The sequence below is a fragment of the Camelus ferus genome, chromosome 33 (genome assembly GCF_009834535.1).
Source record: "Camelus ferus isolate YT-003-E chromosome 33, BCGSAC_Cfer_1.0, whole genome shotgun sequence".
NCBI lineage: Eukaryota > Metazoa > Chordata > Mammalia > Artiodactyla > Camelidae > Camelus > Camelus ferus.
The window spans coordinates 14,230,448-14,246,972 of NC_045728.1; the positions used below are offsets into that span (position 1 = coordinate 14,230,448).

At 39.8% G+C, this 16,525-nt stretch overlaps 1 protein-coding gene and 1 long non-coding RNA gene across 5 annotated transcripts in view; one reads left to right on the forward strand and one right to left on the reverse strand.

The window, feature by feature from the left end:
• CADM1 (cell adhesion molecule 1) overlaps nt 1-16,525 on the forward strand; it is a 315,991-nt gene that overhangs the window by 227,775 nt on the left and 71,691 nt on the right. The gene's annotated exons all lie outside the window — the stretch shown is intronic.
• On the reverse strand, nt 507-9,519 carry LOC116661176. Its single transcript, XR_004316959.1, has 3 exons — nt 9,351-9,519; nt 8,637-8,639; nt 507-519 (listed from the first exon to the last, which is right to left on the reverse strand). It is a non-coding gene; the product is annotated as an uncharacterized LOC116661176 (long non-coding RNA).

Genomic DNA, 16,525 nt, shown 5'->3' on the forward strand with positions numbered 1-16,525 from the left:
TTTTTCTAATTGTGTGTTAAGTAAAGTGATTGGACAAACAGTCCTCTCCTGCCCCGCTAATCTGCTATAAATCAACCTTCAGATGTTAATAAAACAAGTCAAGACAGACAAAGGAAGTGCCATTTGTATTTTAAACTCCCAATTCATCAGGGTCCCCTCCTTTAGATCTTATGTGAGAGTGTCCTTGGTCTTAATGTAGCTGGAAGATAAAACACAGATAAAAGAGCCATTGTCTCAGAAGAGCATTAATAAAAAATGAATGTTGTATCCTAATTGAGTAGTATTTAAACATATGGGGGTGGAGGCTGCATTCTGCAGGCAGCATCCGAGTCTCTGAGAATTTGACTCACCATCTCATCTTCCTTCTCTCATTTCTGGGCCCTTAACCACCCAGGTGCCTTGTAAGAATGTAAACGGTCAGTCGCACCGAAATTAGAAGAGGTCTGTATAAACACAGGAATACAGCAGATTCCCCGATCTCTTGCTATCATCCTTATTTTAAAGCAGTGTGCTCTTCCTCTCTTTTATCTTTTTCTAACATCTGTTTCCAAAATGTTGTTCAACTGATGCTTTTTCTGTTCTAGCCTTCTCATGGTTTGTCAGTTTCCACTGGTTCCCAGTAACTTAGTTTTAAGTCCTCCCTAACTCTGTTAGGCTGGCTGTAATGGAAAGAGCGCCCAGTGGCCAAGGCGGAACAATTTGAACAATAATATTAATCACACTAGTATGGGGTTAAAACCAAAGAACAGAATAAGCATCCATTTGAGTCCATACTAATATAAATAAATGACTGAGTAAATAAATAAATGAATAATTAAGAGAAAAGGGAAAACTCTTCTTACGCACAAGAACTTCAATTAAAGGAGTGGGAGAAATCAAAAATTAGCACTTGAACACCAGAGCAGCGATTGCTACAGGCAGGATCCGCCAATGACTGTGAAATTAATGAGCAAAGGTTGAAGAAGAAAACAGGGAAGTTGCATAGCCTCAAAGTGTCTCCCCACCAAATATTTATTAATCGTACTGGTGATTTGAACATACACACGTGTCCACAGATTCTTTTGAATTCCTCTCCCCAGGAATGTGGGCTGGACTTTAGTGATTCCAGTCCTAACAAATAGAAAGGGAGAAGTGGCCATTTTCCAGAGGTGAAAGCTGGCATACGTCACCTTAACCAGGTAACCAAGGTTAACATCACCAGTGGAAACTATCATGCTGACTCTGATATGATATGAGGAAAAAGGCACGTGATGTCTGTAATAGTCATTCCCCAGCTGCAATATCTCAATTCCTTTATGGAAAAGCATCAGTCAAACCCATATGGAGGAGGGGGAGGGTATAGCCCAGTGGTTGCATAGCATGCTCGAGGTCCTGGGTTCAATCCCCAGTACCTCCATTAATGAACAAACAAACCAACCTAATTACTTCCCCCACAACCCCCCCCCCAAAAAAAAACTTAAATGGAAGGACATTCTACAAAATAACTGACCAGTACCCTCCACACTGTTGAGGTGATGCAGTGGTAACTGCACAGTGTTAATTTCTTAGTTTTGGTAATTGTGCCACGTTTAAGTTAAGATGTTCAGATTAGGGGACGCTAGATGAGGAGTTTATGAGAACTCTGTACTATTTTTTGCAACTGTTCTTTTAAGTCTTAAAGCATTTCTAAGTAAAATGTTAAAAAAAAAATAGACACTTGAAGGGCACAGAAACTTAAAATATAGGAACGATCAAATGAATCATCTTTTATTCTCTCGTTTATTCATTCATTCACTCGACAAATTTCTGCTACCGGACACTGTATGGAGTCCCGAGGATGTGATGCTGTAAAAGATACGCACATGCTCTTCCTCTGCAGAGCTTAGTATGGTGCCTTGTTCAAAGGAAACACGTGGTCATCACTTGATTCTGTTAGTGTCACTGCTTAGTGGGGCCTGTGGAGGTTTAAACACGTGCTGAAATCGGACACGTGGGGCACTTATGGGAGCCCATAGAAGTGGCACTTAACTCAGTTGTGAAAGACCATAAGGGCTCCCTGAACCCTCTTTGAATATGAGTAAACCCATTGTTTAGTCTTTCATTTAAAGTGGGATCGGTATCTGCTCTAGGAGTGACATACGTATGACCTAAATTGTGAAGCTGATTTCATCTTCTTAGAGTCTGAATGCCTTAAAAGTAAGAATAGTACTGTAAGGTTTTTTTGTGTGCCTCAGATCGTGAGGGTTGCTTACAGACTTTTTGTGTGGGGTCGAAGGGTCCTCAGATCCTTTTGGGTTGGAATCGGTATTATTTTGAGTTATATTTAGCAACAAAAAAATATGTAACATAGAGTATGTAGGTGCTTCTGTGAATTTTTAAAAAATTGAATAGTAAAAATATATTGGAGTGCATGAAACTTTTGATGTTAAAAAGATACTATTGATATATGCTGAAATCAGGACAAATATATATGCAAAAGCATTTTCATTGCAGCATTTGTTAGAATCATAAAACTTAGACACCCTCCAAATATATAACAAGAGCAGGATGTCTAAATGACTTTTCTGGTATACTTATATGATGTACCATAATACGATAATTAAGAATTTTATACACACACACACACACACACACACACACCTATTTTGGAAACGAAAAGAATACACTAAAATATTAGTAATAATTATCTCAGAGTTGTGGGATTTTTTTTGTTTATACTTTTTTTATTTTCCTTTGTCTCCCATAAGTATATAAAATTTTTATAATTAGAATAAAAGTTAAATTTTTGAGAAGGGTATTAATTCTTAAAAGTAGTCATGTAGAGGTCCCAACACACAAAATGTTTCCAGAGCGTCTATAACTACCATTCGGTTTTCTTAATATGTTGAGCTACCAGCATCTAAAAAATTTAAACATTGGGCTTTTTATCTTCATTTTCACCCAGACAAAGACTCTTTCTATTGAAAGATGGATAGAGAAAAGAAAGTTTGTGAACCTACCATATGTCTTTAGATATATCTAGCCCTTGCCTCCAAAGAACCCAAATATCCTACTGATCTTGGTAGTGTGTTAAAATTTTTGCCCTCAGCTCCCAGGGTCTGTGACAAGGGTCACCAGGGATGGCGCTGGACCCAGGGACTGCTTCTGAGTTAAACGGCTCAAGTCTTTAACAGACAGTGGAGATCCAAAGCCAGGTTCTGGATTAGGTAGGGGAACAAAACTGGTGACATGGTGCATGCGGGAGTTCTCTCTTTGACCTGTTCACGGGCCTTTCATTGAGCCTTGTTTACCATGCTTTTCTTGTGGTTTGTGACAGATAAGAACTGTATTGATTCCTAGCATCTGCTGGCAGTAACCTTTGAAAGGGCAAGCGATGCATCACCACAGAATTTTATCTATCAATATCGGAATCATAGAAAGACAGGGATGACATCTAATCACAACACTGCTGGCAGATCATAAATCTGAGCTGATATGCTACCAGTAATGGGCAGTAGAAAAGGGACACGGATTAACACTCAGATCAAGTCAAGGGGGACATTTAGATGGAAAGGACAAGATTTGGCCATGGGAAAAGTCCTAATGGGAATGGTCACCCTCAAAGTTAAGTTTCTTGCCTAAATGTATAGAGCAATTAATTGGTAGAGCCGCTCTCTGAGCCTCAGTTTTCTCATCTATGAAATGGGCACAGTGAACGATTCAATAAGATTATGTGTGCCAGTTCTCAAAGTGTGTCCCCTGGATATCAACATCACCTGGGAATTTACTCAGAATGCAGATCCTTGGGCCCCACCCCAGACGTGCCAAATTAAAACCCCAAAGTTAGGGCCCAGCACACAAGCCCTCCAGGTGATTCTGGTGCATGCCAAAAAAAGTTGAGACCCACAGGTGTGGCAGAACAACCAACACAGTGGCTGGCACAGAGCTAGGCTTCAAAGAAGCAGCATTTAATTGGTGGTTTATTATTATTAATATTGTTTAGTTCTACCTTGTATATTAATAACGTATTTTGCTTACAAATTCCATAGTCCTCAGACTTTTTTTTTTTGACTCATAGAGGAATTAGTAGGAAAAAGAAACATTTTTTGACAGATAAAACATTTTTGATATATAAGCAATGTCATAGGACTGGATATATAATTCCTATTCTCCCTCTGAATCGCAAGACAGTTCTAAAGGTCACCGTCCTAATGTGTGCTTTTGGACATATTAGTGCTTTTGACAAGTCGAGAAGCTTCCAGCTTGGACAGTGAATAGTGCTACAATTTAATAACATAAATGGAGTCTGTCTGATTCTGCAAAGAAACGGCCTTCCTTAGGGCCCAGAATATATAGCCCCTTCTGCCGTAACACTCACAGTATTTTTAATCATTTCATGTTTTTATTATATCCCAAGTACAAGGTGCTGCAAAGAGTCCCTGGTGCTGGCAGCCACTCGAAAATGGACAACTCTGAAAACTGAATAGAGCAGCAAGTAGCCCATTAGAGGTTTTCTTTTTTCTTTTTCTTTATTAAAAAAAAAACTTTTTTAAAAAGGAAAAACTCCCTTATAATGTTGGGAGGGTTGCTTTTGGCATCTTATCCACGAAAAGTAGTAGTAATAAAGTTCCCCAATTGTTGGTCTTTTCTCTGCCAAAATGATGGCTGTGCACAACTGTGGGGGTTTAACTGAGTTTCCATGAAGTACGTAATTCACACTCTAAATGTGACAAGCCTGACTGCCCGTAAACCTAACGACTTTTTTAAGAGACCAAAATTCAGAACATTATTCTCTCTGAAACTGCACTTTGGTAAGCCAGCAGAAAACCATTCAGAGATCTGCTTCCATGGCAGGAAAGTCAGCTGGGTTTGCCAGGGATAAAGATGCTGAAAGCTTTCGTGTAAGAACACATTTGTTAGAGGAATGAAGGGCAAACCAGTTACCGTACGTTAAGGAACAGACACTAGGTCAGCACAATGACTATTGAGCCGGTCCACCCTCTCTTCCCCCCCAAACCCCTCCAAAATTATAAATGTTTATTGGGACACTCACGCAATGGTTGAAATTCTAGGTATATAAAGTTTCCAAGTGACAGGAAAGAACCTCAGCTTGGGTGAAACCTTTGCTTCTTTGCTTTCAAGGTCAGTGGCATTTCCTCGTGTGAGCAGCTGCTCAGGATGCTGTTAGCCTGCATCCAGAAGGCAAGGAATAATCACTCCGGCAGCCGAAAACAAGGCCCACGGTCCAGGCTGGTCCATGGATGTTCATTAAGAGGCCGTGTAAAAGTGAAACTCCTGTTTACATTTTCTTCCCCTGAGCATCCTACGAGGGTCCTTCTGAGCCTGCTTCTTTCTGCCTTCAGCTTAACACTCTTATTATTTCCCTGAAATTTCTCTTTATCTCATTACCTGTGTTTTTTGCAGCAAATTTCATGTACTGGACACAGAGTGAAAAAGCTCGCTGTAACGGAGAGTGTAGCTTTTGTCCCCCTCCCTTCAGATCAGATAGTTGAAGTTCATCATTTTCATAACAAATCTCACCAGCCTCCGTTTGGTTTCCATCTTGGACCACGTGCTTTATTTCCCTATTTCTTGTTTTGTCTTCACCAGCTCAGAGCACACAAGCATAAAACATACAGTAACGATAAAACCGAAGAAATAAAAATTAACCAGGGTGCAGCGTGCGGACCAACAAACCCACTAAGTGTGGGAGTGATGGCTGAAGGCAGAATAATCTATGTGTTTTGGTTGCAGCCAGTGGCTGCTTTGGGAGAGGATTTTTCATTTATGTCATGGTGGTTCTGTGAAACTTGAGGAAAATCTGAGATTCTAGTTCCTATTGACTTCGTGAATGATCCGTATCAATTTGTCATCGTGCAAACTTGAATTTTTAAAAGTCAGCTTTTACATATGGAGAAGTCATTGAAGCCCTGTTTCTCCCAGGAGACAGGCTTCACTTGGTGATGGAGGTTCATGCTCTTCTTCATCCCATGACTCACTGATTGACCAGTTTCCTTGAAAGCATTTGTGCAGGAAGACACTTCTTTCTGTGATCTTCCTTGCTGAAGCCATCGGTCTTCTGTTTATGTTCATAATCGAATGACTGTACTCAAGACCAGAGCTTCTCCAACCCTAATGCACATATGGATGATCCGAGTCTCTTGTTAAAATACGGTTTCTGACTCATTCGGTCTGGTGTGATTTGAGATTCTGCATTTTAAAATCTCCCAGGGATTTCTGAAACTACCGGTCGACTGCACTGAATAGCAAGGCTCTAGTCGGAGTGGGGGTAGGGGTGGGAGGACACCCAGGTTTTCTGATTATATTTTTGGTACAAGTGAGTGCTACGGAAGGAAACCCATCTCAGTGGCAAACAACAGCAGGGATGAGAGTGTATTGTGATCTGCCTTCCAACTCTTTTTGAAGTGAGTTCTTTGCTGGTCTTGGGCCACTAGACACTGACTGGGGTTGAGCAGAGAGGACTGAGGGGCACCCAGGGCCCCCTTTACAGAACTGAAAGCCGTTTGATGTGCTTCACCTGGAAGTGCTCCCCACTCCTCCGCACTCTCCCTCCTCCCACCCAGAGCCCTGCCGTGCAGCTCCCCACCCCGGATTCCCTTACCTGGCTCTTATCAGCAAGGAGTACTTGGTAGCTAAAGTCTCTTAACTGATCTTCTTGGCTCCAGCCCTTTCCCACCTCCAGTCTCCCCTCCCTCTCCACACAGACAGTATCTTTCAAAACACAGGTGTGATCATATCACTCCCTGGATTAAAATCACTTAGTGGCTCCCTATTAATTACAAGATAAAGTGCAAATTCCCTGGCCTGGCATACAGTGTCCTTCAATATCAGGACCTAACGACCTTTCTAGAAAGCATCCCTCCCTGGCACTCTTCCAAGCATATCACACTCTTTCCTTGGTTCTAAACACGCCATGATCCTTCTTTCAAATTCCTCCTCTTCCTCCTCTCTGGAATCCACACCCCGACCCCGACTGAGTTGTTCCTGCCTCCTCCTTGTTCTCAGAGTGCACTGGCGTACTTGTGACTGAAAAAGTGTTACCACCTTGTGTCCTTGGACTTACCTGTGTCTGTCTCCCGCACCACATCAGGAACTTCTTGAAGCAGGGCTGTTTGCTCCATGGACCACTGTAGGCACAGGACTAGGTCCTATTTCTTTTCAAGAGCCTTGTGAAAATGTTTGAGCCATGGACAGGAAAATGATAGGCTTCAGAATACAACATACAATTGGAATTAACCATTTCAAATGCAATTATGAAAATTCTTGACACTTTTAATTCACAATTATATTTTATGTGGGATATGGGTACAACTTAATATGGTTTGATGTTAAGAGACTTCTTGTCTCCAAAAATGAGGGTACCTAAGTGTGACAGTCTTCAAACAGCTCTTCATTTAGTAACTCCATTGAACAAGCATTTATTGAATTCTTGCTCTATAAACTGACACTGAATTATGCTTTGGGAATACAAAGATGAAGAAGATAGTATGACTGTTCTCAAGGAGCTAAAATAATCATAATAATATTAGTAAGTAGCAGGGGCACACAACCTCTGTGTCGACGTTCATGCAGTACAGATACACTGATCGTCCCATTTGGTACTGAGAATAACTTGGTAAGAGAGGTAATTTTACATCCATTTTACATGTGTAAAACCTGAGGCTTAGCGAGCTTCAGTAACTTTTCCAAGGTTTAGCCAATAACTGGCAGTGCTAGCATTTGAACCTAGATCAAAATTTTTAAAAAAGAAGAAAAAGGAAACAACTCTGTGAACGAATGATCAGAGAACTATCTGTGATAAGTGCCGAGACTAAGCGAATTACAATGGGTCATGAGCCAGAAGTCTAGGAACATGGGGCGGCATCAGAGACAGCTAAGGACTCATAGCTGGATCCTGCAGGGTCCTCCGCGGTCAGTTTTCCTGCTTTTATACATAGCTTAGTAATGGGTGGGTTTGCTCAAATAATAATAATATTAGACATTAATGTCAAGGATAAACTAGTGTCTGTCAACTTGTTACTGATTTGCTTCCTGCATTCAAAGGTATATTTTTACTGAAGAATATCTATTAGTGTCAAAGAATAATTGTCAAACTAAGCCAAATATCATTATTAGTTAAGTTTTGTCTGCGCACTTTTCTTTCGTCCTGTGTCAAATGAAGAGGGAAATTACACCCACTTCATGCCACAGTGTTACAGAAACATGAATCCCGTTGAGAGACCAGGTGACACTCGGAGGGTTGGAGAACTCAGGTTTATTACTCCAGCAGGCCCAGAGGGGTTAACACTCCAAGCTCTGGACCCCATCTGTAGGTTTACACAGGCTTTTATAGGGTTTTAGGTTTCAATTAAGTTTGCATCATATGCAAATGAGGTGTCAGAAATGGACCAATTAGGAGTGAACTTTCAGGAACCAATGGAATTTTAGAGATAAATGCAAATGAGGTGTTAGAAATGGACCAATCAAGAGTGAGTTTTTAGGAACCAATGTAATTTTAGGGGTAAGTTTCATTTTCCTGGAAGCAAGCTGTTCTACAGAGGCACAAAAGCGGGAAGGCAATGACCCTGCCTGGGAGATCTTGCTGGTCCCTTTGTGGGGTTTGCCCCTTCAACAGGACACACCCTTCAGTGAAGGTTAGGATTCCAGAGACCTCAAACATCCTGGATTAGTAAACAGGAAAGGTCTTAGCAATAAAAGACGGCATTACCTTCCCGAAGTGACAGCCAGCATTGGAGGGAAGCAGCGAGGACACAGGTTGGGATTGTTTAGAAAAGGGCCACACAGTCTACCTACAGCACTGACTCACAGGCCCTTTCGTACGCAGCAGGATTGGACAAAGAAAGTGGGAAGTCAGCAAGCTCTGTGGAAATTGTTTTTGTTTCACTTCATTTCGTTTTAATTTGGGCCTTCAGGGAGAGAGGCCGTGATATGAAAGCTCAGTTTGGTGGAACATTGTATTTGATAGCTGGGCATCCGAGGTGCTGCCTGTCGAGGTTTCCCGGAGAGGATGCTGTGGCTTACATGGCTCACCTCACCCTGCTGACGTGATTCCTCGCAGCCTTAGAACGTGGAGATTGTTCCCTGAACCACTTATGCCAATCTAATTAAAAGGAGGGAAACCAGAAAATAAGTCATGTTTTGAATGCTGTAGATTGAACCTAATTTCAGATGTCCACGCCTCTGCCTACAGCTGCTATATTCACCTTATACTTGTCATACTTACAATGATGTTTAGTTTGCAATTTAACGAAAGTGATGAAGATGTTTTAATTTACACTGTGCTTTTTTAGTTACCCTTAGGATGAAAAGAATAATAGCTAAAGCTCTGAAATTGGGCGTGAAAAATGAGGAAAAAGAAAATTCCAGCAGACTGTGGAAGCACGGTAGAAGTTTCTGGTAATACAGACAAGCTGCATGTAAATAGTGAGGATACTAATGGGAGACTTGGAGGAGGAGATCCTAGCCCTTATTAGCATTTTTGGAGCTGAGAAAATACTGTTACATTGCATTTCCTCACTTGATTCTCAGGATAACCCCAGAAGAGAGATAACCATTTACCCTTTTTAAAATACAAAAACAGATTCAGAGTTTTGCCCGGTTTCACCACCAGTAAGCTCAGAATTGCAGCACAAATTCCTGATTTCCAAGTCTTACGGTCTCATTTCCCTTAGATGCCCTCTTAACGACTGAAAATAAGGCACAAGTAATGTCCTTACCACTCATCTCTAATTTCAATGATGATTAATCAGCAACTAACCAAGTTATTTTCATAAGGGCACCTCTTCGGATAGTTCAGTGCGTACCTGACTGATGCAGGCTTTGCACTGGGGACTCGGCCATCAGGAAAGGGGAATCTAGAATCTCCTCTGGCCACCTTCCATATGCAATTCTTTCATCAAACCCTGGCTTACGAGGAGCTTTCTGATGCATATATTTCTTCCCAGAACTTAGCTCAGACCAGCAACTCAACAGCCCAGAGGATAAAAAACCACCACTTGCTTTGTGACTGACGGGTGAGAGAGGGAATAACTCACCAACAAGAGCCTTAGTCGCAGAACCCAATTTTCCACCTAAGAAATTGTCATTTCATAAAATACTCCAAAGCTACTGGGCTTTCTGGTAGGAGATGTAAGTTGAATGTTGCCACATTATTCAGCATGATGATTATCATGGATTTACAGCTGTTTCTTGAACAAACCACATTACACACACTCGGAACACCCTAGAATAAGAATGTGAAACACCTCTCCCCTCCCGGTTCCCCATTTTCTGTTTCCGCAGTAATGTCAGTTGAAGCTGACATTCACTCTGAGTCCGTATCTGATGTGTTCCAACTGATATCCTTCCTTGCTTGTCCTGTCGGCTCTAAGCTTTAAATTTGGAAGGTTTTCAATGGCTCTTGTTGGCAGGAAAAATGAACGAGGAGATGTCGAGAGAGAGACGGCTATTACAGCCAAATTTCAGTCACATAGATTGTCAATACTAATGAATGCCCTTGAAGCAGAGACTGCATGCCTGAGGTTGGAGTTGAACTGCCTTTTGAGTCAGGATCATTCGGCAGAACAGACATCCTCTCTCTCTGTACTAAAGGCCCAGTGTTCAGACTCTGGTCATAGAGCTAATTTTACCACTGTCACATATTGGAACATGCTGATTGCTGATAGGCTTCCGATGCCTTATCTGCTGAGAGTATTATTTTAGTTTTATTCCTGAATCATATAAATGAGATACAGTAGATTCTTCCCCACCGTTCTTTCAGCATCGTAAGATAAAGCTTCACTAGTATTATATAATTATGAATAGCACCAGAGTTAGACGGAGGCTTGGATACTGTTTCCAGCCACTTATTTAACCTCTCTGAATCTCAGTTTCCCCGTCTGTATAATGGGGATGATAATAAGGTATTGAGCCACGTAGGATTGTTGGGAGGATTAAAATAAGATAATAAAAAATAAAGCATAGAGCCGGGCACATAGAAAACATTTTAAAAGTGTATTAGGTATTGTTATTATACAGGTAATTATATTAATGCCCCCTCCAGAAATAGTGGGGAGTTTTCTTGATGTTAAAAAAAAGTCAAAATAATAATGAACACTTTAAAAAAGAAGTAATTTCTTTTGCATCCAGCCATGGAAAAAAGCAATCATTTCCCCTTTCTTCTCTGTAGTAATTATTGTTACATGTTATATATAGCCTTGTGATTTTAAATATCTTACATGAATCGTTAATCTTTTAACACCCTGGAGGTAAATGTAAAGAAAAAAAATCAGCATTTAGTGAGTTGAAGCAAAAAAAATGACCCAAGTTCAATAATGGTATCTCTTATCAAAGGGGAAAATGATACTAAATTGGGTGCTTAAAAGCAGGGTATAAGCAATAGAATATTACTCAGCCATAAAAAAGAATGAAATAATATCATTTGCAGCAACATGGATGGGCCTAGAGATTATCATGTTAAGTGAAGTAAGTCAAAGACAAATATCATAGGATATCACTTCTATGTGGCATCTAAAAAATGATACAAATGAACTTATTTACAAAACAGAAATAGACTCAGACACAGAAAACAAACTTATGGTTACCAAAGGGGAAAGCAAGGGGTAGTGCGGGAGGGATAAATTAGGAGTCTGGGATTAGCAGATATGCATTATTATATATAAAATAGATAAACAACAAGGACCTACTGTATAGCACAGGGAACTATATTCAGTATCTTATAATAACCTATAATGGAAAAGAATATATATATATATATATATATAGCAAAATTTTATATATATATATAAAATAAAATATATATAAAATTTTGCTATACACCTGAAACTAACACAACATTGTAAATTAACTACATTTCAATTTTTAAAAAATCGTTAAAAAAACACTATTCTTCCTAATATCAAGCTATATGCAGGCTTTTTAAAATATATGTAAGAAATGTGATTTAGATTTTAAGAATATATATATATATATATATATATATATATTCCTAAATGTGCAATGATTTGCAGACATACAAATATGAGGTATTTTTACCAGAATGAAATAGTGACACATGATGATCAATCTGAATAACAAAATGAAAATTAATTTACATTAAAAAATGATTTTATTTTCCTTTTGCATGCTGACCAAACACCATAAATTAAATACATCAAGTTGAAAATAAAATTTATTCTTGACTAAACTGAAAAAAAAAAAAGAAGCAGGGTATAAAAAATAAGGGAGATACACATGCCTTCTCCACTGAGACTTCAGGTTGAGGTTCTAAGGAAATTCAATTTAAAGCACTTTGTAGAGGAGCAGTTAGGAACAGCAAATATTTTAAACAATCTGCATCGCTAATATGCTCAGAACTTAGGAGAATTGAGAAGTCTGAGTTAAGCAGAAGTGACCACAGCAGAGTCAGCCATCTCCATAGCTGTGAAATCCTAAATTTCTTTTCATTTGGTTAGAAAAAGGCAACATTATATTGTCTTACGGAGTGAGGGCTCACCAGAGGCCGCTGCAGTGTGTGTAATAAATGGTCTGGCTACCAAGACCTCTTCTGGGGCAAGGAAGAAACCCAAGTTCCCTTAAGTCTTTATAGTAATAACGGTACCTAATAGTTGTACTGTCTTTTGTGGTTTTCCAAGTATTTTAATACGTGTTTTGACTTTTAATCACATAAACCTTTTGTTTGAGTTATGAACAGCTTGTGGTTTGAGAACTGTAGATAGCTCTATATGTGAATTACAGTCATCCATTCCCATCCCATCATCCCAGGCTCCAGCCAACTTTGGGACCAGTGACCACCACACCGGATGGTGTGAGAGTCTGTGTTTCATCAGCTACCAGCTTCTAGCTACACCGTTCATCTGGTTTAGGATGTGATTGTCTTCCCCAGTCGTCCGTGCTCACGGACAGCAGAATCGTACTAGTTTTCACTCGGTAAAGTAGTCATTTAATTTATCCCAGGGAGCAGAGTACCATGTTATCAGTTCATTAGCAAAGTGGTAGACACAGATCAACAGTTGGCCTTCAGCGTGTTTTGCCTGAAAGAGACAATATATCTTGAAATGCTGGAACGCTACCCAGCTTTGAATTACTCCTGAAGCAGCTCGATATGAAACTGTTCTTTTATTCTTCTTCTGCAGTAAACGAGCATCCCAGAATCAAATCCATTGAGAAGAAACTACTTGCTTTGCCAACACAATTAGTTTTGTGAGATGCCTCTGTCTTCAGATTGTTCTCCTCCAAAGTCCAAGTTGGATGGCTGGGGTTATTTTTTTAATTAATTTTTTTAAGAGCCCCCGCCCCCCCAGCCCTGGTCTCCCAAGAGCCTCTAAGCAGATTTAGCCGGCTTAAAGTGACTCTTCCACAAGGTGATTTCAATGCCATCTCACAAGCAAATAAAACAGTGACTTTTCTACGTTGGAGGCTGTGTATTTTCCTGCTCTCCTTTAATTTTCATGAAACCTGTCCACTGGAGGGAGTTTTCCTTCAGGGTAAGGCTGTCTGCGCTCCAAAAACGGTGCTATCATTTTGATGAACGAAAAGGCCATGAACCCTGTCCAGCTATGAAAAGGAGCGAGAGGAGAAAAAAGTCTGGAATTTTCATGTTTTCAGTGTGAAAAGCAAGAGGACTCAGTGATTACTATTATCTTTTAAGGTTTATTTTTATATTCCTCTTTCTTTTATTGCCCTTTGATCCTTTAATAAGCGGATGGTAATGGAAAAGCTAATTCCGATCTTCATGTTTAGTATCCCTCTCCACAAACATTCTCTAGGGGGCCTGGCACCTTTACACTTCATGGGATCAGGCAGCTCAGATCATAAGCATCATAATTGCTTGGCCCCCTTAGTGCTGTGGGCTCTGATTAAAAAGTCCTATTGAGCTCAGAGTCTTTTAAAAGAAGGCAGCTAATGTGATGGTTAAAACTGAAATAGCGCAGGCACAGTTGCTCGAAGTACTTTCTTTTGTCACAGTCTTCCTTGAAAAGAGTTTTCACACATCTAATCAATATTTCCTTTCACAAAAGAGATTCTCCTCCTGTACGTAAACACCAGTTGGACTGTGCTTGACCCTAGTTTCTTCAGCCTTAATGCTGAAAACCAATAGGCCCAAAGGTAAAAACAGCGTAATGGTTATTAGTCTTGAAAGTGAAGACCCGGGTCGCCTTTGGTTTGGTAAGGTCTCAGGGCTAATTCTCTTGGAAGAGAAAAGCAGAAATAGTTCTCTTTGCAAATGAAAAGATTTCATGGGGACAAGAGAATCTTGACATCATTCTTGATGATAACTCTCGTCCTATTTTAAATCCTGACCACTCTCCAAGTTGTAAGTTGATGGTGGAATTATCAACATGCATTCACTAGGTCAATTTTGTTGACCTTCGATCCATCAAAACCTAAGTTTGGGAACTATGATGGCAAAATCTGGCCATGCTATTTCAGATCTGCCCTTCTAAAGGGGATGGATATTGCACGACGTGAGATTTGCACAGCTAGACCTTTGTATAAGTTGGTGTGGTTGGTGTTCCCTTAGACCCTGAGCTGAGTGCCTTGTGACCAGCCACCACCGCGAGCATCCGTATTCTTGGCTGTTCCTCCTTTGTGTGCATTTTGGAGTTAAAGGTGAAATTCCATCTTTAACCCCCTTGTGATGGTCTGACCAGTGATTAATGAACTAGGCATGATTCCTTGCAGACCTTTCAAAGGCTGGATGAAGGATGGAATTTCAGCCTTGTTTGTTTTTTTTTTTTTTCCTTTAAACCAGGCCTTTTGCTTAATACAGCTTTTAAAATTAATGTCCTTTTTTGAATGCCAAGAAAACAAAGGGAATTTCTCGAAAGTGTGTGCAGCTTGACACAATAGGCCTTAATTGGTGTCAAGGAGACGTGAGGATGAGTGGGAAAATGCCCATTTGGCTGATAAGACTGAAAAGTGGAGCCTTGTTATGAGCTGTCATCTCAACGTGTATTTAAACTATAGCAAAACTGAAACATATTTGCCATATAGATCATAATGACTCATTATACTCTATTATGTAATTACATAATCAAAGCATGCATAGTAATCAGCTTTTGGAATTCAATGCTAATCAAACATACCTATAGTATGTGTTTAAGCTAAAATAGAGAACGTTAATTTGCCATTAGTCAACTAAACAAGAATGTGTATACAGAATATTCATGAATAGCTTAATATTGTGTCAGATGATTTTTTTTTATTTTGTATTCAGGGGAAATCAACAATTTTAATTGGAGAAAAAAAACAGTATGGAAGGAAGATTATTATTCTTTAAGTTGCTGTTGAAAAATCTGTCTCACCTTTTACTGATTATAAAAGGAGATTAGATTAAATGCAATAGTTTTTCCTCCTAGAAGCACCAGCGACACAATAGAAATTCTATTACAGGACAGTCTTAGGAGATCCTGGCCATTTCCATGCCGCAGGAGAAAGGGTTGGGAATACTACACTTAAAACAAAGCTTTGGAAAAAATCAATCAGTCAATCTCGAGCATATATTGCTTTTGTAATCAGAAACAAATCAGTAAGTGTTATTTAGAAGTGACCTCTTGGCCAGTAGAAATACCTTGATGAGCCTTTAGAAGATGTGGCCTCTACTCTTGCCGGGCCGCACGCTTGCCCTGTGATCTTACACATCTCCTCCCTGGACCTCAGTGTCTTCCTCTGTAAGATGAGAGAGGATCTGGAGGTTCCTTTCAGCTCTGTTTACCTTTGATTCCACAAGGGTTCTATGAAAAAGAAGATGAGACAAAGGAAGAGTTTTGGTCCATGTCACATGTTTATTTCAACCCTCAGCTTATGAACTGTATGGTTCGCATTCGTAATTATTTTGACCATTTTGTCGACAGTCCTTGGAGCAGGCAGTCAACAAATCCGACTTTACTGTTTGGGATAGCAAAACATGGATGAGGATCAAAAAGGTTAAGAGTAGCTTTGTAAACAGCAGACAGATTGAATGCTTTGGATTTTAAATAAATATTCAAGTATTCACCAAGGTTGAAATATTGCCTCTCTTTGAAATGAAGAATTGTATTTATGTTGAAGAGGTCTCACCCTTCACCCCTAATCCATGACTGATGGACCCACCTCTTTCGACACTGGTTCTCACTGTCTCTCATCTGCACATTGGATGACTGAAAATGTTCCTGTAATATATAAAGGGGACTAAGTTCTTCCCCCAAAGGCTCTCGTGGCTTGAACTTCAAATAATTTATTTTCAAATTACTTTTACAGTAATTCTTATTAATTCAAATAGGCTTCTGATTTGATATAAAACTCTAAATGCAAGGAAGAGTTTAATGAATTGAAAGATAGGATTGAGTCTTTTAAAGGAAATGTACAAAATGTGCTGACAATAATTGCTTAGATAGAAATCACATCTTAATGGCCTTGTTAATGATTTGTAGTGTTTACATTGACTTGGGGGAACATATGCAGTTAGAAAGATTTTTCCCTCTGGGTTTCAAGAGAATCTTAATTTTTTTTTTTTTCTTTTCCTGAGATGTACTCAGTGCCAGTGCTAACTCTGAGAGACGTTAGC